Consider the following 21,685-nt stretch of genomic DNA (forward strand, 5'->3'; position numbering starts at 1 on the left):
TCCTGCATCTGTTTTTGTAGGCAGAAGACATCCAGCCTGGTAAGCAGACAGTGCTTGCTGCCTGTTTCAGATGTCAAGTCTGAAGAATTCCCCAAGCAGCACAATGCCGTGGTTGTTTTTTTTTTTAGTCCCACATCAGTTTCCTCTTGCCTCCTTACCTTTACTTGGTTCATTAGAAAAAAATGGGGCTATTTTAAAAACCTCTGGGTGCATAGAGCCCATTTACTGAGTGCTGAGGGCCAGGGGAAGGAGCAGACATGCTCGTTGTGGTGTGAAAGGGACGGAGCACAGAGATTAAGATCTCTATCAGAGCTTGTGGCTCCAGCGATTACAGTGTATTAAGGCTCTGACAGTGTTGACAAACACTGCCCCAATTAGGAATTAGTTTGGCATGCCATCTGATAGCAGTGCTTGCCGCTGACCTGCTAAATGGGCTGCCCTTCCCTCCCCCCTGCTCATTTAATGGAGCAGAAGGCAGCAAACAAAACTGAAGACCTCTTTGCGCCTCTCTCCTCCTTTTTTTTCACCTTAATCGATGCATATCCATTGACAACTGTGGGCCCTATATATCAATATTCATGCTAGTTATCCTGAAATGCTTGCCCTCCCACACCCACTCCAGCATTTCTTGGCACAGTTGGCGATGCTCCAGTTGTGTAGGTCTTCCTTCAGTATTGATGGACATCAAATTCTTAGCAAAGGAAGTATCTTTATCTCTTGGAGGCAGTGTTCATCTAACGCAAAGCTTATGCATGCCTCCAAGACCTCCCAAACTGAACCTGCCTTCTTGGCACTTAGCATCACAGCATATAAACACATCAGTCATCAACACAGCTGCAACCAGTAGGACCAGTACAAGGGGACGCATATCTAAACTTCTCAAGGGAAAATGCAGGAAGACTAGACATACCCACAGTCATGAGTAATTTGCCATGGTAAATCGGGGTCAGAGAAAGGTAGTAAATTGGAAGTGTTTACCCATAGCCTTCTCCAAGTCTTTTTCTTTTGGCTTCAGAGGGAGGCACGCCAACTCGATGTCTAGAATGAGTAGCCATTTACAAATAGTTGTGAAGTAGTTATTTAAAAGCAACAGAAATGTGGACGGGACAGGAGGCTGTCTGGGATCACAGCTGGTGGCTATTGGGGACCATGAAGATGATTCATACAGAATGGATGAAGCTGTGTAGGCATGTTGGAGACTGGAGAGCTTTAATGCCAGCTGTGAGTCAATATTTAATTTGGACATGGAGAAGATACAGGGAAGGGACTTTCTCCTACTCTTCTTTGGGCCATGACTTATACACAAGACCCCTGAACAAAGGATCTCATGACTGCTCTTGCACATGTAGCATAGACCCAGGGGCTGGGAAGCAGCTTCCTTGATATTTCAGACCTGATTTCTGAGTGACCCCACAGCCAACCCAGATTCCAGGGAACACCGTGCCAATGTAGGACTCCCATCAAGCATTCCTAATATGCCACCAATGTTTTATATTGTGCCATTACTTTTCCAGCTCCAGAATGTCCTTTTAATGTCATAACTGTCTTTGCCAGTCTTTGCTTGCAATTTGCAGCAGGAAATTCTCAACAATTGGCAAAGAAAAGTCAGCAAGGAAATGCTCAAGGATTTAAGCTATTCTGAGATGAGTACAAAGTGATTCATCCCACATCACTTGCTTAGTGTAGATTCCTAATTTAGGCAGCAAAACTTAGCCAGAAGGATTTTGTTCCCTGCTTAGTGGTTTTTTTATGGGAGCTAACATGGTTAAAGCTCATGCTATTGGAGGAAGCATCACCCTTCATTATAGCTAAAAATAACAAAGGGAGCAGTACCAGCACCATCGCTGAGCACCCAGGGCACAGAGAATAACTCCCATTTCATAAAGGCAGACACAGGAGTGTGTGGCCATGGGACCCCATAGATCAACCCACCCATAGATGTGCACAGCCTGGCAGCTAACATCAACTGACAGCTGTGGCAGTGGAGCCAATAGCTTGTAAACTATCTCCATGGAAGGAAGGAAGGAAGGAAGGAAGGAAGGAAGGAAGGAAGGAAGGAAGGAAGGAAGGAAGGAAGGAAGGAAGGAAGGAAGGAAGGAAGGAAGGAAGGAAGGAAGGAAGGAAGGAAGGAAGGAAGGAAGGAAGGAAGGAAGGAAGGAAGGAAGGAAGGAAGGAAGGAAGGAAGGAAGGGAGTTTGCCTTTCCAAATCCTCTCTTGGAGGAAGAGATGCCGGGAGGACAGTGTCCACCATGTCATGCAGTTTGATAGGAGATGAGAGCTGGGCTGTGCCTGCATGAGGGTCTCCCAGCTTCAGCGGCCAAGAGCTTAGCAAATAAGGCTGTATGAAGCTGTTTTAAGTGTTTTTTGTTGTTTTTAGAGTCAAGTCTTGCTTGAAGTCACAGTGATGTATAAATCAAGGCTGTCCTGACATCCCTGACTGTACTGACAATGGGATTGCATTGATGTTGGTACCCTTGCTGATGGGCAACAACCATAAACCAGGCTTTCCATCTGTACCTTCCTCCTCTTCTTAGTGGAGCAGGAGGGTTTTACATCCATTTATTGCTCTGGCTTGCACATTTCCATTAGAGTGAGGATGACTGGGGGAGGCACACTGTTTTGGTTCACCTTTCTGCAGCAGTGGAAATTGATAAGGTTCATATGCATACAAAAGACTGAATGGAGAGGCAGGAGGGTGAACGGGGTCGTACACCCAGATGGATTTTTTAATTCCGGGGGAAAATAACACCACGCTCTCAAGTGATAACTGAGCCTTTCTTCCCAACTCGGACCAAAATATGATTTTTCATCTGCGCATTGGAGGAGAGGAAAATTATACAGAATTTCATTCTGCAGAATAATAAGGCTTCATGCTGAATAAAGCTCCCATAAGCCAGTGTAATTACTGAAGGGCAGGAAATACACTTTCAGTTTATATCTAATCACAATGCCATATTGTGTACTGTGAAAAGGACTTCTGGAGGCCAGAGTGTTGCTGGAATGTGAGCAGGCCCTGAAGACTTTCTTCTTGGCAGGACTTTTTCAGCTGTGAAATAAGGGAGAGGCCTCACTGAAGTCACTTAAGAGGGCACCAAAATGTTTCTGGAGGTAGAGCTCAGCCTTCATTTTGAGCTTCAGATTGATCATGGGCAGCTCTTTGACCTCAATTTGGGATGTGGATGTTCTGGCCTGGGGAACTCTATAGCAGGCACAAAGGAGCATGTGTGTGGTTTGGGCTTGGACGCTGCTGCTCCATCCTGGTGGAACACAGCCCACGAGTCATGGCTTGGCTTCTTTGACTTCACAGACCTTGTTCCAGGTCTAGCATTGCTCTTCCCGTGTCCTTACTGGGCTTTTCTTCAGGCTCCCTGAAGAGGCTATGACTCCTTCCTTGCCTCCTTGCTTATAAGTGAAGATGTTGCAGAACAAGGCTCACCATTCGCCACAGTGAGGAAACGGGTTAAAACTGGTCACAGTAGTGTAGGAAAGACCTCGTAAGGTTTTGAACTGGCCTGGGAGATACCAAAAGGGATGTGTGAATTGGGAGAAAAAGCATTGAAAAAGGTCAGAAGGGAAAAGAGCTTTGGTCTTTATTTTCCCTGCCTTGATACTAGAAATAAACTTGTAATTTCCAAAATACACTGATTCATGCTAGGTACTAGCACTGATGCCAACTAGGTACTGACAGGTACCTAGTTGATTCATGCTAGGTACTAGCACTGATGCCAACAGTACTGTCACTGATGCCAACAGTGTCTTTTAGTCCTTCTGTCTGCCTCTAAGGAAAAGCCAGTTCAAAAATCTGTCTGTTAAACAAACCTGCTGCTGAGATCCAATCTGTTCCTCCGTCTCTTTTTCCACACTTTCTCTGTGGTTTGGACAATGACCCATGTGAAATCTTGCTTTTATCCATATAAGACACCCCTGCAGTGTCACTGGTCTGAACTGGGAGCGCTTCAGTTGACAGGGCGTAGGAACCTGGCTTTTTCACAGTATATCTCAATGGTGGCTCATAGACATCCTCTGGTTAACTTACACACTCACATCTTTCTGCTCCTCTCTCATTTCTGACTGATGAGCTCCCAGTTTAGAGCAGAATTTCTTGTTAATCCCCAAGTGCATGACCTTGCATTTAGTAGTCTTAAATTTCATCCCATTTCCTTTACTCTCGTCTCCAAGATTATGCAGTTCTCCATGTATGGTATTGTGATCCTCCTTTACTTTGCTGACGGCTCCTAAATTTATGAGGGCTAGAAAACTTGCAGAAAACTTAAGGCCCAGTCTGGCTGCCAGTTTGCCTCAGAGGAGAAGGAAGACTGGGGGTGAGATCCCCCAGCTTCACCCAGGTGACGATGTGATGTAGAAGGCAGCAAGGGAAGGAGCAACCATCTGCCTGACCCTGCAGTCATGTCCTTCATTAAAAATCACCCAGCACAGGATCTGTCAGAGGGAGAAAAGGTTTCTCTGATCAGAGAAAGATCATCGGATCTCTCTTCGAGCAAGAGATTGTTGTGTTGGTTCACACGGTGGTCAGACACGAGTTACCACTAGCCTGATAACACGCATGGGAGCTGAGATGGGAGGCTGGCAGGCTGCTGAGGTGGTTGGCCGGTGTTGCTGCTCCATCCGGACCAAGTCATGTACAGGGACTGGACAGGGGAAGCCTATGATGTATTTCTTTGGCTTTGTGGTGTAAAGCAATAGCTCCTTGCAAAAATGATCTGCTTGGAAGGAAGGTGGCTGCATCGCATCTACTGTTGCCAAACAGGGGCTGTGCAAGTGCACCAGGTTTCCTGTGTCACAAGTCCCCAGGACTACAAAAAAAAATCTGATGATTTAAATTCTGATGATTTATGAAGCCATCTGAAATGTTTTGGAGGTGTTAACTCACATCCAAAGTTAAATAAGGAAGATGTCAGAGACATTGGTGGGGCCACAACTGGGTGGGCACGTAGATCTCTGCCCCACCTCTTACCTGCCTGGCTGCCTTAAGCTGGGGGTTATTTTCTTCTCTGTGTATGCCAAAAGGCTTGTGCACCACCACATCTGGAAGAAATCCTGCTTCACACATGCAGACATAATATTTCTGGTTAAATGAGAACTGTCAGGGAAAACTATGGGACATTTCTGCTCAAAGTCCTCATTGATGGGAAACCTCCCAGTCCAAGGGCTCAGGCAGCGGCACCCCCTCAGAGACACCATTTGCCTCTGCAGAATCCCCTGTCTGCATAGAGTTAGCCTCTAACCTCTCTCCATTTCAGTCGGGAGTGCAACTATTCAGCACTAAGCAGTTAGCCGAGGGAATTCAGCCCTCCCAATCAGCACAACTAAAGCATGAAATGAGAACAGAGAACGAGAGAGAGAGCAGGAGAGACCATGCTCTGCTCCTCCCGCCCCACCAAAAATAAATAAATAAATAAATAAAAATAAAAAAAATAAAAAGGAAGAAAGCAGAGCCTTTGCATTATGATGTGTTCTGTCCGGGCTGCAAATGCTCTATTTTTATATACCTCCCCATCTCCCCCCAGCCCCATTCCCTCCGCCTCTGCCCGTGCAGGCAAAGTTCTTGAATCAGCAGATTCTGAGCTCGGGAGCGGTAAAGAGCTATTGAGGGACGGACTCTGATAGCATTACAACCATACATGGAGCCATTTTCTGTGGCGAATCGCTGAGTTCTACCTGGTTATCTCCTGCCTTGCACATCACTTCCGAATGACATGCTCTCAGTCTGGGCAAAAATGAGAGTTTTTTTTTTAAGAGCTGGGATTTCAATAATATGTGACGAAAGGATGAGATTACTTTCTGAGGTGGGAGAAGACGAGAGAGGGGGAGAGAGGGAGAGGAGATGAAGAGGAAGTTCTTGGGTCTTTATGGAGTTTCTTAGCAAGGCTTCTTTCGTGGTGTTAAAAGCAGAGCAGTTGGCTTTTTTTGGGTGGCACCTTGCCCGTTCCCCAAGGGAAGGGAGCTCTATGTCAGGTGTTGTTCTGCAGGTGAGCCCTTTTCGTGGCCTACTGCTGGAAGCTACCTGCTTCACACCACCAGCCTCGGCCTCCTATGCACTGGTGAGGAGAACAAAGGGGTCATTCTCCATCTACGTTCTTCGTTTTGGTGCTGCCAGGATGAGTGCCTCAGGTACCTGGTTTCACACACACACCTTTGCAGTGGCTGGGAACATGGAGCTGCCCTCCCTTCCAGTGCCCAGGTTTTACATCAGCGTGAGGTGAGCATGATCTAAGAGGTGCACATGAAATCCACTAAATGAAAATGCTGCCCAGCTGGCTGGATGTGAATGGCACTCGAAACTCAAGCTGCAGATGCAGCTCTGAGTAATGACTGAGCCACAGCTGAAGTCTTAGAGATGGATTTCCTCTTGAGGAAGTCTCAGCATGTCTGGGGGCTCACCTGGTGTTTTTTTTTACAAGGTCCCAAGTTAGCCAAAACTCATCTGGAAACAGAGGGGTGCAGACAGCTGTGAGAGGTTCCCGGGCAGACAGGTGGATGCATGGGCTGTGCACAGGCTGGTGGTGGGGCCGAGGGTGCAGCAAGGAGAGTCTTTCATGGTGTGAAATATTCCCCTGCTCAGTAGAGACGAACTCATTCTGAAGCGATAATCTCTTTTCTGCCTTCAGATAATTCTTGTGCCTATATTCTCCAGCTCAGGTGCTTATCTGCTTCCTTTCCCATCGTTTCTGGATGCGTCACTGTGTTTATCTTTCCTGCAGCCCTCCGAGGCAGGCAGTGCTCTTATTCCCCAGGTACCACAGAGAAACCAAGGGATGGGACGGGGAGCTGACAGGACTTTGCCATGGTCACACACAAAACCGGTTGTAGACTGGAAATGACCCCCAGGGTACACACTAATGTCTAAAACCTTTGTTTCAATGCTCAGATCAGATGAGGAGGAAAAGAAACTCCATCTCCGTAAAAACATGCAAGGTCAGAGTGTGTGGGTCTACCATGTCCCCATCTCCTCTTCTGCTCCCAGGGGTAGTCAGTTCAAGTCCAGCAAAACCTTAGGGATGAACTGAAAGCAGGGCCAGAAGTGAATTTGCAAGTGAAGGCTCCATGCCTTTGGAGGAGCCACTGTGTTTTTTGGCACTTGGACAGGATTTAGGGCAGACCCTATCTAAAAAAGGGGCTGTTTGTTTGTGGGAGACATTGGTGGAGAAAAGGGAAGCAACTCCTGCCCAGCAGAGGTTGGAGAAGGCCAGGAGCTCTGGTGACCAAGACCAAGTCTTCATGGCAATGCACATAGGCAGCATGAGAGAAGGGGTGCAAGAGCTCCATGCAGCCTATGCTGCAGCAATGAGTAGGACGCCATCCCCGGAGCTAAATATCTCTAAATTGTGTGGATAAACCTGAATGCACTGCTATCTCATCCTGCTGGCCGAGCAGAAGAGACCAGGGTTGTAATTCCTCCATAGGGACGCAAAGCTCCATCCCACCCTGTCCCCAGAGCAGAATGGCAGAGTCCCCCTCTTGCCAAGACACTGCTCAACCTTGGAGCCCCCTGCCCTGTGGCCTCACTCCTCACCCTCCCACTCTTTCACCAGCCCTGAGGACACATGGCGGCAGGAGAGGTGCTGACACCGCCACCCCCCAGAGCCCAATGCCATCTCCTGGTCATCACAGCGAGCTGCCAGCCGTCTGTGTCAGGGAACCATCTGACAACGCGTGCCGGATGAAATTTTGCTGGCTTCTGTCTTTAGATAAGGGCACTATCACTGGCTCAACATATTTTATGTATAACACACCCGATGCAAAAAGCATTCAAGCATCAGGCTTGTTTAAATGTATTTGATGGTATCTGGAAATCCTGTTAACACTTCCCAGCTGGACGTGGGACGCTCCCTATGGATAATTGCTCTGGGAGAGGCCACCAGAGCCTGTCCTCCATGCTCCAGGGAGAGAGAAGGGTGGCAGCTGAAAATATCTCCTTCAGAAGGCCATGATGAAGTTCAGGGTAGCTTAGTTCTCCCAGGAGATCACAGGAGGGGCTGGTGGTGGGACAAAGGGTCGGAGAAGACTCCTTTTACTGCCACAGCTTGAGAGGGGCCACCAGATGTGCCACTATTTATCAGCCAGCTTCAAATGTAGCTGTCTTATAGGAACCTGAGGCCACTACACCATTGCCAGCACCAGTTCCATACCTGCGTGGTGTTTCTGCAGCCCCAAGGCCTGGTATCATCTGCACCCATCCCTGCTTTCGGTGAAGAAAAGCCTCCAGGTACGGTATTATCATGCTGCATGGGTTTTTTGCCTGGTCTTGACCTCACTTTCCCCAACCTGTGAAAAAAGCGATCATTCAGATAAACATTTTCCAGAAAATTAAAATGCCATCATTTTTTCATCACTTTTTTTTTTTTTTTTTTTTTTTTTTTTAAGCTGGATTTTACAGGAGCATATGAAAGGCAGATAGAGGCAAATCACTCCTAAGGCTTTCTTTCTATTTAGAAGACAGTTCATTATCTTGCATTTATGATCCTTGATCCAAATTCATGTGCTATAAGGAAATAGAGAGTTTGGGTTTGCTGTGCTAAAGAAAATATTACAGACCCTTACTTATGAATTATTGGAGATTTTCAGGTTTAGAATAGGTATATCTGGGGAGAAGCGAGAAATAAAGAAAAATATTGCTCTCTCCCTTACTTCTCATCAGTCCAACCTCTGCTCATCACCAAAAAAAAAAAAAAAAAAAAAAAAAGGTGGAGTTTGCACTGAAATCCTCCCTTACACATATATCAAAGAGGGGACTCCGCACTTGTCCCTACTGAGGTAGAGGTTCAGAGTTTACTATTAATTATGAGGCTGGAAAATGAGAATGACCTCAGCTGTCTTTTGCTTGAAAACACTTTGCTGTTTTTCATAGTGATAAGGAAAAATATCATGTAAGCAGAGCCTCTGCTTGCCCTGAAGAGGCAAAAGCCCCAATACTGATCAGTTCAATACCAATCAATTTGTATTTGTGCCCCAGCTAATGCTTGTGGGAAGTTTAGGCTTATTGCTACTCTGTCATAACACACTCCCACTGAGAGGAGGTGATGGTGATCCAGGCAGATCACCCGTACAAGGTTGTACACATCACTTGTACAAATTGTACAAGGAGGCGCAATCACACCATGTGGTCAACATTGTGTTCTTCTTGTACAATGGAGAAAGCAGTAGAAAATTCATTTTTATCGCCACTATGAGTGCAGAGACAGGGCTGAGATTTGAAATACCTTGAGAGGGATTTATCTGCTGGAATTTATGGATCACTGGTGTAGGTGGTCCCACTTGGTGATTCAGCTGAGGATCCCCCTAGAAGTGATGAAGAGAAACAAGCTCCCAAACTCCCTCAGGTGCTTTCCCTGTGAGGAGATGAACACTGCTCTTCATCACCTCCTCATCTGGTGACCACAGAATGGGATTAAGCAGCTCAAAGCCAGAAAAAAAAAAAAAAAAAAAAAAAAAAAAACCTGCCCACAACTTGGTCACCTCCTATGAAGAAATCCCACTGCCCCTTCCTAAGGCCATTGCTAGCCATGCTGGGGACTGAAACAAAACACTTTCCTTATCCTTGAAGCCTGGGTCTCCACCTGCCACAAGGGGCCAACAATTTGGAACACTTAAAAATCTGCAGGCGAGATTCATCAGCTGCAGGGTTGGGATGCAAGAGGAGGAGGAGGTGAGGAAGACTGTGGATGTGTGCATAGTGAGGTTGGTGGCAAAGGATCTGTTTGTAACTACCATCAGTTCTCTGTGCTTTTATCCCAGGAAAAGATTGCATTTACTCCTGGGGGTCTTCCTCAGAACCTTTTTCAGACTGAGACACTGTAGCACTGCAGACAGTTTTGGGTGTCCTTTTTTTTTTATTATTTTTGACAGTATTAAATATACCCCAGCAAGCCATAAATCAGTGGTTTATCAGAGAATAAATCATACCTGTAATAAGGGACTCCTTCTTTTTAATTGGACAGTGCATTAAATTAAACAGATATACTTCCTCAAAGAATACAAAAATGTGTCAGCTAGCCTTCTTTAATGAATTTTAATTTTAAACCACCTTTTCTTTGAGAGAAAAGCTATTTTTCCCCTCTCTCCAGTAATATTATATTCTAACTCAAGGATTTGCTGAGTTTTATGGGCTATTGTATTCGCACCACTTTATCTTTCATTCCTACAGCAATGTAGCATCCTCTCCTCCAGGTTCAAATTGGTTTGTGTTGAGACGAGTCTTTTAGCAAACGAATATTTGTGTGCATGTGAGATGTCCAGGCATTTGCACATGCATGAGTGTGCATATGTGTGCAGGTGCAAATGGAAAAGACACGTCTCCAACTCCAATTACAGGACCCAGCCCACCCTGACTAAGTGCTATGTATGAGAACTGCTTATACCTTCTGGCTTTGGCAGCGATAAGCCTTTTCACCCAGAACAGCAACTAAACAGAGCAAAGATACTCTGGCAAAACTTGTCCTAGAATTGCTGAGACTAGGAATTATGCAAACGTGGGAAGGTTGTATCCAAAGCCTTTCTGCAAATAGACCGTGCCAGGTCAAAATTCTGTTCACAAAGTCTTTTATTCATTTACTGGTGGGTAGCTGGCTGCATCAGATTTTACCTGTAAGAGCATCACCACAAAAGAGCCAGCACCCCTAACATCTGCCTGCATACTGAGGAAAGCCTCAGGAGTGCTCTCCTGGCTGACTTTTACATAATTTGCATAATGTTGACACTGAGTACTGGGCTGGGGAGCAAATTCCTTTGGAAGAGGACCCATTTTTTTTGTGAGCACAAATGGACCATCTGATCAGGGAATGAAGCAACGTGATGCATTGAAGGACATGGCACAGAGTTTAGCAAATGCCCGTGGCAGTTTTTTGGATGGACCAAACGGCCCTCTGCAGCTGCCACCGCTCCTCTGACTGCGCAGGTCATCTAGAGAGGTGGCCCAGGGTGGACATCTGGCCACATCCAGGTGTGGATGAGGGGGAATGAGTGCTGCCCTCCACACCTGGGGTTTAGAGCTCAGAAACAGGCTCAGAGACCAGATGGGAGTGAGACAGAGGGCGCACAGCAATCTGAATCTTTCTGTTCTGCTTCATTGCCTCCCCACCTCTGTCCCTGTAAAACAGAGATGACATTCTTTCTCATTCACATCAAAAACTCTTTGGGACAATGACAAGTGACTGAAAATTGGGATTCTGGTTCTTTGGGAAATCCTGGGATTTTCTGAGTTTCCTGTTTTGTTTTGTTTTTTTTTTTTTTGTTTTGTTTTGTTTGTTGTTTTTTGTTTTTGGCAGAGCTTTGTCAGCAGCTCTTGGATTTGGGATCTCTCGCCTCTCTATCTGCAAGTAGGGATGAGGTCCTGATGCCTAACTGGGGGTTGCAAGTCTGGTTAGGAGGATGGCAAACAGGGAAGAGTAGGGTTACCAAGTATGAACTGCAGGTCTTCTGTAAGGAATTTAAGACAAAATTTGATGCCTTCCACAAAATAAAATAAAATAAAATAAAATAAAATAAAATAAAATAAAATAAAATAAAATAAAATAATAAAAATAAAATAAAAATAAAATAAAAATAAAATAAAATAAAACTTTTGTCATCCTGTGCTGTCCCCATCACAGCCTGATATCTCAGCATAGGTATGAACTTCTCTTTGCATTGGCTGCCCACCCTCAGCTCCACCAGTGTCTTACGGCATCGTGGCCCCACTGTTTCTCGCTCTCATAAAATAGACAGGTTCTGGGATAATTTTCTTCTGTGCTGTTAGCTAAAATCCTTATGAATTGAAATCTCTTCTATTATTTTCAGCCCAGTGCTTATATTTCCGACCAACGTCATGGGTACGATTTCCCTCCCCTGAGTGCCCAGCTGGGTCACTGTAGGTAATAATTGATTATTAGCTCTGGGCAGAGGCAGCATGCATTTGCAGCCAGGCACGAGAAGATATTACAGATTGAAATATAACATTATTTCAAACTTCCTGACCTTGGTGGGTTTGGAGTAGGTATCATTTTCTTTTTTGTTTTGCTCATTGAATTTCTGAGAAACTAAAGGCTTAGAAATGTACTGAAAATTTTTTATCCTTGTCATCTTAATTCACATCCTCTGTAATATGGCTGTTTCTTGGTGCTCTCATTAGTCTTGAAATGATTTGAAACCGTAGCTTTTTATTCTCTTCAGCCTGTCTGTTAAATTCTGGAACAGTCAAATGAAAACACTTGCCCAGATCTGTATTTTTCTTATAAAATTACTCATTGTTCTACAATTTAAAAAATAAAATAGGGCTGCATGGTCATCATCGTATATAGTACATTAAGCCATGAAGCTAAATATTGTATATAATACATATTTATTCCAGCATAATTAGATTGGAAAATCTAGAAGACTGCTTTTTGTTTTTTGTTTGTTTTTTTTAACAAAAAGCTTCCAAAATATTAAAAAAAAAAAAAAAAAAAAAAATCCGCTACAAACTGTCTGGGGAAATGTTTTGTTTAAATGCCTGTCAGCTAACAAGATTGGTCAGCTGAAATTAAAGTATTGCAAGGCATCTTCCCACAGCAGGGCCCTGTCGTCTCTTCCCACAACTGCTATCTCTTGGTCCTGACATCTCCTTTTTGCCAGCAGCTTTGCATCAACAATTGCACCTTTAAAACAACAAGGGAAAGAGAAAATGATTCTCTGCAGATGAGATTTGATCATCTTACATGACATCAAGAAGGGGGGAGATAGAGCTCAGGACAACATGCCGCATCTCCCATTGATTCAGCAGAGATTTGTCACCTCTGGCAGGTTGAATGTTGATTTTGCATCTGTGTTTACCTGGCATGGACCCACAGAAGTGTGAGAAATACCATGCAAATCTGGATGCTGTCTTAACTCGAGTATAATAATAGTGATATAGCACGGCAGGGCTAGCAGTAGGTAAGGAGTGGTATGCCATCTAGTGTGCACTGTTTGGTTAATAAAGCAGTTATTTGCTGCTTGGTTTAAGACATTCTGCTCTGCATGGTTTAAAGAGGCTGCCTGCAGTTTTTTCACAGTACCTGATGTTTCAGTGACTGTCCCGGGCTGGGCACAGCAGGCTGGCTGCCTGTTGTACATCTGGAGGCCTGGCATGAGAGCACTGGAGCTGCACAGGGGAGCCACGAAGGCTGGTGTCCGTGCAAGGTTTATTCCATCTGCGATGGAGAAATTAGGGCAAACTGATGCTGAACGTTCAGCTTCTTCCCTGTGGCGAAGCCCACCATGAGTTCCCTCTCCTCCAGCTGCCCCTCGAGCTGGGCTGACCCCACCAACACCACCAGGTCCTCTGTGGAAGGTGTCCACCGGCATAACACCTTTGGGTGCACCGAGTCACCCCAAACCTTCAGGGGGGTGAGGAGGGGTGGGAGGACCACCCCAGGGTGCACAGGCAGGCGAATGACCCCATCCCTCTGCCATGGGCTGGCTTTTGGTGTCCCCAGGCCAGTGGGGAGCAGGAGGGACAGTGCCTCCTGGGGGAGGCCCGGAGGGGTGGCCGGGACGGGAAAGGCTCTCCTGGCACGTGGCCAGGCGTGATGCGTGCTTGGATCTTATTTAAATCAGTCGGGCGAGAGGACAGTTCAGAGCTCTGGATTAATTCCACTTTCTCCCTCTCTCTCTCTCTCTTTTTTTTTTATTAGGAAAATAAAAGAGACTTTGAAATATTAAGAGAGAGTGGGATTAGAGCCCTCTCCTGCTACCCCAGTCTTTCCTCCCCTATTAATTTCCACTTGATTAGAATTCTTTTTGAAGTATTTAAATATGGACAATAGGAAAAAGGGAGGGTGAAGTTATTGAATATCAGTTAAACTGTATTAATATAAGCTCAGTTCCAGCTTTTATATAGATACTTCATATATATGTATAGTTTCCACTAGGAATAAAGTAGATCTATCCCTCCTCCCCTACCTAAAGTAATTATGATTTTAAAAAAACTATAATGAAACTCTTAAACTTTAATAGCCCATTTATAAATCCCCAGCTTAAAATTTAAATGCTTTAAAAAAAGTTTTAGAACTGTAGAAATTTGATTTTTTTCCCTTTTTTTTTGCTCTCTTTCTTTTACATAAGAGAGACTTTTATACGGTGAAACTTTTGAAGCAGCATTTCAGGAAAGGCAGCCCTGGTCTTGGTGGAAATCACAGTGCTAAGGGGCCAGCAAGGAGGTTTTAGAGTTCTCTGCTGGGTGAGGAGTGGTGGGAATCATCCCCTGGTGGCTCTGGAGAATTGCTGTAGAACAACTTCTCCCCTCCATCACCAGCAGCCCGAGGCTTTGCCATCACACTGAGTGTGATACAAAGGCCTCAAGGTTTTCCTTTTAGTGAAGGGTAAGTCCACAGCAGCAGTGGGATTGCTCATGGAAGCCCTTGTCATGGCCATTTGCACCCCCTGGTCACCTGCTGGGAGCCAACTGCTCTTTGGTCTCTTATTTATGAATCAGTGCTTTTATAAAGCAGATTTAGATATCTCCATCCAGATTCATAAATCCTCTCAGCTAACCTAAGAACCGCAGTTTGATTTACAAACCATGACTTTTCACATCAGATTTAACTCCCTGACTGACTTCTGAAGCATTCGATTGGCTTAGAAGTCAGGAAATAGATTTACAAATCCTAAAACAGATTTACAAATCCTAAAACATAATCACAAGTCATGCCAATAAGTTCTAAGCCAAAAAAAAATAAGGTGTTCATTTACAAATCTTTTCTTTGCATTAGGAATACAAGAGAATGATTTATGGCACAAGACTCTGAGGTCCTGTCACCTTTCTGATCAGCTGTATAGATCCAGCTTTCATGTTTAAATGCAAAACTCAGATCTATAAATCTCTGTCGGCTTCTCTGCTTCTGGCCCAACCTGACTTGTGGCTGGGCTGTAGGACACAACATGAACCCACCATGGTCACCAGCTCCTCCAGCCAAGAGATGACCCCAGGAAGACTGCTGCTGCTACCCATGAGAGCACACCACCAACCAGACAAGGACATGATTGCAAAGGCTGCAGTGGAAATCTTTGTAAAGTCAAGGTGTTAAATAAGATGCAGGTGGTTACCCAAGGAGTGGACTTTTTCGGAATGTGCATTTCCCTCTCTGATGAGTTGTGGCACCTCAGAAGGTCTGTGATTCACATCTTTCCTCTCCATGCTGCAGCACTCCTCAATGCCACCTTCAGGAATGGGCTCAGTACTAAGGAAATCACAACTCACCTGGCTGCCTGATTTGTATTGGCCTGGCTTGAGGGGGAAATAAAAGAAATTTTATTTCTGCTTGTGAGGAATGTGTTATCTAGCATCTTTAAAACGTCCTGACATATCTCTGAGGTGGTGGTCCTCTGTACCAACAAATCAACACCCTGTAAACCAGCTAAGTTTCCCTTGCAAATTATTGTTAATACTGTAAACTTCCATCTTTCTTAATGTTCTGGAGAGACTTGGAGGAAAAAACTTGTCCACAATGTCTGGTGTAAAAATGTGCAAAAGAACCTTTGTAATTCAACTTTTCCTTTTTATTCTTTCTGTCTTTCTCTTTTTATTTATTTATTTATTTATTTAAACTCTTTGGTCTTCCAGATATACATCATAAAGCAATGTCTGTCACTAGTTTATTTTCCTCTTTGCAATCACCTTTAAAGGAAAAAGCAGCAAGACTTTTCTACCAGGTGTAAACATGAGGAATAAAAGACCAGATAACAATGAAGATTTAATGGAAACTCAGAGATATGGGTGACCTAAGTGTAAGGCCCACAATTAAATGACAGGCAGCAATTTTCGGATGACATTTTATAAACAGAAAGATGAAAAATGCATCTAGAGAGTCAATTTTGGGCAAGAAAGTGAGGATCTAGAGGAGGTCAGTGGAGGAGGCCAACATCACCAGAAAGCTTGGTCTTGTGTATTAGAAAAAAAACAATCAGTTTAAGGAATAAAACCCCTCCACCTCTCAACACCCTGAGACAGGTCTTCACTGAAGACAGGGCTTAATTCAAGGGTGGATTTTTGTCTCTTCTACCACTTCTTGTGCTGTCTGTACAATGAGCTCAGGCTGTTTTATGGACACTGGTGGGACTTCAACAGCAGAGCAATGTCAAGAACCTTCTCACTACCCACCCCCCCCTTTGAACTAGACTTTGCATGTTTTGCTCTCATTCCATTCCTGGCATAAAATAAATAATGGCTCTCTTCCTAATTAAGAAGTACTTGGCACTTATGTTGCCCTGGCCTAAACCTTGCCCAGATGCATCCCTTGGGGTCTGGTTTTCTTCCTCACACCAAGATGCCCAGGAAAATGCCATTTCCATTCTCCATCCCCCTCCTTCTCTCCCCTCCCCCCCCCCCCCCCAAGAGATCTGTCTAATATTATTATGCTTTCTCCACCCACCTCTTCCACCATGTGCCCTCAGGAGCTAATAATAATATTGCAAACCCCATAATAAATATTGTGATCACTGCCTAACAGGCAGTCAAAAAAGGCTGAGGATAAATAATAATAAAAAAAAAAAGAAAGAAATTTCCATTTATCTATGAGCATATGTGCGTGCACGAGAGAGGGAGAGAGAAAAGAGTTAGCTATTAAACATCCCGCATAGCCACAGGCAAATTCAAACATCGTAGTCTCCTTGCCGAGACCTTTTTTTTTTAAAGCAGAGATTACTCTGGCGGTTCAAGGTGCTATCGAGCTCTAACCAGGGACAATTACAAGGCTCCAGTTGGAGCGTCTGAGACGATGCTTACGTCTGATAAGGTTGAAGGGGAATAATGGAAGTAGGGAAGTGATAATGGACTGCTGAATGGGTGGGTTGAGGTATCATTGCCATAGAGCCTGGAGACAGAAGCAGCAGCTGATGCAGAGAGGGTTTTTTTCTTTTTTTTCTTTTTTTTTTACTTTTTCCCCCATTTTGTTTCTATTTTCCCTGCATAAGAAGAAAAAATATCTCTGAACATACACTCCAGAACGATTTTTTTTTCTCCTAGCTCCAAGCAACACTAGTAATAGCACTCACCAACAAGTTTTAAGCCAAGAGAGCATTCATAAAACAGGCCTGCATGCCTTGTCTCTCACATCACTCCATTCAAGAGGTTCAAAGAGCATTTTTCTGTTCTCTGCCCATCAGCATGGTACTGACACTGGGCAGGACCCCATGGCTGCTCTTAGGTCACCCAGGGAACGACCAGACCCTGTGCCCAACAGGGCAGGCTAAGCCAGGGGTGTCCACCCTGGGTCAGGGCAGGGAAAGGAGCAATCTTTGCTTTAAGGTCCTGGGGTCCTTCACCTGCCACTGGCCCTCCACAGTGTATAGTGGTCTGGGATCCAGAAAGTTGTCTGGCTTTTTGTCTCTTCTCCATCGTTCACATGGAGAGCAACCAACCAGCAAAGCTGGTGGTTAATGAGGCATAAACCCTAGCATGGGGCTGCCTCGCACACCCCAAAGGAGCCCTTCCTTCTACTCCCTTCCTGGCCCATTCTCACCAACTTGTGGGCCATGACTTGGTCTTGATAAAACTGGTATTGCTGGCAGACCACAGAAAGCACCGATGAAGCCTTCACTATATTTTTGCTGATATTTATTTTCCTGAGCCAGATTCTTGCTGATAATGACTTTAGTGCATTTGAATATCCAATAAACAAACAAAGCCTATTGTTCTTCTCCTTTGATTATGAGACTCTCTTCTCTTTGGCAGATCCTTTTATGTCTGTCTTCCCTTTTTGGAAGTATTAAATTAGAGCAGGATTTGATCTTTCTTCTTTTATCAAGGCAAGACAGAGATGCCTTTATCTTTTCCTCTGTACCTCTGAAGGCCAGAAAGATGCCACAGCCAGGGCCACAAGAAATCCCTTTTTTTGGGCAGAAAGTGATTTCTGGAGGAAAAAAAAAAAAAAAAAAATGAACAAAGCCTTTCCAGCACTGGAGGTCAAAACACCCCTCTGACATACACAAATATGGAGGTCCTTGTGTAAAAAGAAAGCACACAAAAAAGAACTTTTGCTTGGCCCAAGAAAAAAAAATGTCCATTTCCTGAGAGCTGGATGAATCCAGGCTGCTGGGGTGGAAGATCTCCAGACAGCATCCAAGGGCAGATTTGGAAGGGTGGGGAGTGAGCAACAAAGTTAGGCTGCCATTCACAGCCACATCCTGAACAAAACTTGCAGACAGGTGGTGCCGGGCACATATCAAACCCCAAACCACGTCACTTGCTTTAAAGAGATGAGAACATTTAAATAGCACTGCTTTGGGGTGGGATTTATCTCACCTGCTTATGAATACTGAGGGTGTCATTAGTTGAGCTGGAGGGGTCCAAGCGCAGCCCAGAGAGAACAGAAATTCACATTTCTCTTCCTAGACTCTAGCACAAACCTGAACAAAGAATTCAGATGTAAACAAGCTCACCTCTACATGCAGTGAAATAACCCCACATTTGAAATATAATTGACTTGCCTCCTAGGCTTTAAACCAGTAGGGATTTAGGTTTTCAGGCAGGTTTTCTCAGATGGTGCTGAGTCTGGAATATTCACGGCTCTCCAGGACCTGTGGCTTGAAGGGAGCTAGGGCAAGCTGAGAGAAGAACAAGAGGTGGTAACACTAGGGACTTCAGAGTCCCACTCCTGCTCAGCATGTCATGGAAATCCCCTTCCCTCTTGTTCCATGTGCTCAGGTCATACCTCATGGTATCATGGCCACTTGGCAAGCCAAGGGATTGCTTACCCTTGTAGGTCATCAGCTCTCTTCTTCTCAAACCCTTGGGGCTACAGGCATCAGGGATGACAATTACTGCAACACCTGCAGCACTGGCAGCAGCACTGGGGCACTCCGTGTGTCCTTGCAGCTTAGGAGACCCCGGGGACAGGTTCACCAGGAGGGACAGTGTACTTCCCTGCATGCAGAGTCACCACCAGCCCTGCTCCCTGCTGGTTCCCTTTCCCAGGCTTTTGGGGGGACACTGAGGTCACTGAGACCTAGGTCTTGCAGGTGGGTCTGAAAGCAGGATGGCACTGAGGGAAGCTGGAAAGATGATATGAGTGTGAAGTGCACCCAGGGAAGACCAGGCACCCATGGCACATCTCTACAGAGGGCACACAGTAAGGACAATGTGGTAAGACATATACATTTCCATTTCTTAACTAAAAAAAAAGGAAGAAGAAGAAAAAGTGGCAAAAGCTGACATCATCAGCAACAGTTGAAGACGTCTGGTGTTTCCTTCCTTGTTACTTCAACTTTTCCTCCATGTCATGTTTCCCACCTAGAGCCCTTCGGTGGGCTGAGAGCACAGAAGTCAATAATTTAAAGAGCCACAAATTTCTGTGTGAGCTTCCCACAAGCCTTCCTGCTCTTCTCTGGCAAATGTCTTTTCAGAGAAACAGACAAGAGAAAAGAGAAGGAAATAGATGGGGAAATGCCTTTGTTCTCTCTGCCATTGTTGCGGACTAAAATAAAGAAGCTGCTGTGTGATGCCAGTAGAAAGGAGATGATATCTGTCCAGGTTATACCCTGGCTACTGAATCCAAACGCATTTCAACCAAAGAATCAGTTGCTTTAAAAAGAAAGAAAAAAAAAAAAAAAAAAAGAAAGAAGAAGAAAAAAAAAAAAAAAAGTTGATTTTCTTTCCAGCTCTTGGAAGTGAATCTGTTTGGTGTCAGGCTGAAAGAAGACAGCGTGTAAGTAACTGAGAAAGTGTTTACTCAGTGAATTAGTTCAGCTTTCATTGTGCACAGAGGATTACGGCCTCAGCAGTGGATGAGCTCCATTTCAGGCTGGAGTGGCTCACTTAGCTACCTCCAGGGCAGGACTAATTATCATAGGACTTAGGCCATTAAAGGGCTTTAACTACCAGTGCTCTCTCCCAGGTCTGGATTAACTGTTTGCCTAGAGCAAACTGCCTAGATAACCATTCAGCCTAATGGTCTGCTTTGATTTCTCTGCCCCCACTGCCCACCCCTTTCGCCTTTAAACTTTACATTATTGGCAGATCTGGAACAATAGCTAAGAATATTAATATCGTTGCTGCAAAATGTCAAAGGGGTTTTGTTACTTTTTTTATTATTATTATTATTTTGCTTCCCTCTTTTGCTTTATCTTTGCTCAGACAATGTTATGAAGTGCATGGCAGAGGGCCTTCACCTGACTCGGGTGGATTAAGAGGGGCTGCCCAAAAGGCACGACCCCCAAGAGAAAACACCAAAATGCCCACAGAGCCTGGCTCTGTCTTACTCTGTTGACTACGTGACAGTAATTGAGGCAGAAGGTACTCTGCATAGAAAAAGCAAAACACGACTGTGCCCTGAGGTGCTAAATAGTCAAGATGAGAGAGAGCAGACCCTGCCTCACAGAAGATCTGGGGTGTAGCAGGTTTAAATGGTTTGCCCAAGGTAAATGATGTAAACTCTGGGAGAGGCTGGTTTGCTCCTTATCATTTAAAATAGGTTTGAAAAACTATCTAGTGATTGACACCATCTCTTCTGGGACGTCAGCACATCAGGCTGGAATGATTCTTTTGGCACTTCTCTTCCTGTTGTTACTAAATCAGCTCAGAAACATGATGTGCACACAGCAGAAGACAGCACTGACCTGGCCATGCAATGGTTTCAGGTGGCACCTTCCTATGTTTGTGGCCTTCCCAAAGTCAGGCAGGTTATGTGTTTGTAAGCTTAAATGCATGTTCCATAAAAACCAAGACAGATCTAAACCAAAGCCCAAAGAAGGATGCTTGGGCCAGCAACAGAACACAGCCTGTACAGATTAAACCAGTTCAGATTACATAAATCAAGTGCCTTCAGCCAGGCCTTGCTGATGACATGACCTTGAAACCTGCCAAAGCCCAGGGAACAGCTCTGCCATGTGCCTGTCCTGGAACCCATGCCCTTGATGGGGCTCCTTCTCGCCTCCTTGTTTCTGCCTTGCTGGGAGCATGCTGTGTTGGATGGCAGCTCCTGTCCAGCAAAGGGCTTTTCTTCCTCCTTTGACACTTTTTCCCATCCCTTTGTTCATAATCTTCACTGGCTAACTCGATTATGCATTTTATAGCCCAGCTGACAGCTTTCACAGCATTTTTCAGAGCTCTGAAGTCTCTTGCGGGTGGTTGAAATGTGCCAAAATTGTGTTCCGCTGCTTCGTCTATATGGAAATTGTCTAATTTCTGCCTTCCTCTGATCTCTTACTCTGAGGATAATGGGGTTTAGTACTTTCCCTTCTTGCCCCTGCTGCAGGTGTGAACTAGAATACAAGACAAACTGCTTGCTGGAGTGCAAGTTATTTGTTGTTTGCAGATGAATAGAGGTAGTTTTCATTTCCTGTGATTCTGGGTATTAAATTCCTTCCCCTTGTCATTTACCCATTGCATGACATCTTCTGCTTTCAACTCATTCATTCCTCATTGCATCTGAAAGCCATCACATTGAAGTCCATCAAGAAAAACATAACTGAAGCAACTCAATGGGAAAAAAAAATAAAAATAATAAAAAAATAGGCAGGTGAATGCGCAAGCAGGTATTGTTGAAGAAAAGGCATTTCTCAGAGGAAAAGTAGAGTATCTGAGGATTTCCTTTCTCAGCACCAAGGATGCTTCAAGCCTGTCTGAAATATCTACCAATGTAATCTATCAAGACACCAGCAAAAATAAAAATCCCAACTGGAGTCATCTAGGAGTGAACTAATCTGCTCTGTCCTTGGCAAGACAGCACCCAGA

The sequence above is a fragment of the Aythya ferina genome (genome assembly GCF_964211825.1).
Source record: "Aythya ferina genome assembly, chromosome: 9".
Classification (NCBI taxonomy): domain Eukaryota; kingdom Metazoa; phylum Chordata; class Aves; order Anseriformes; family Anatidae; genus Aythya; species Aythya ferina.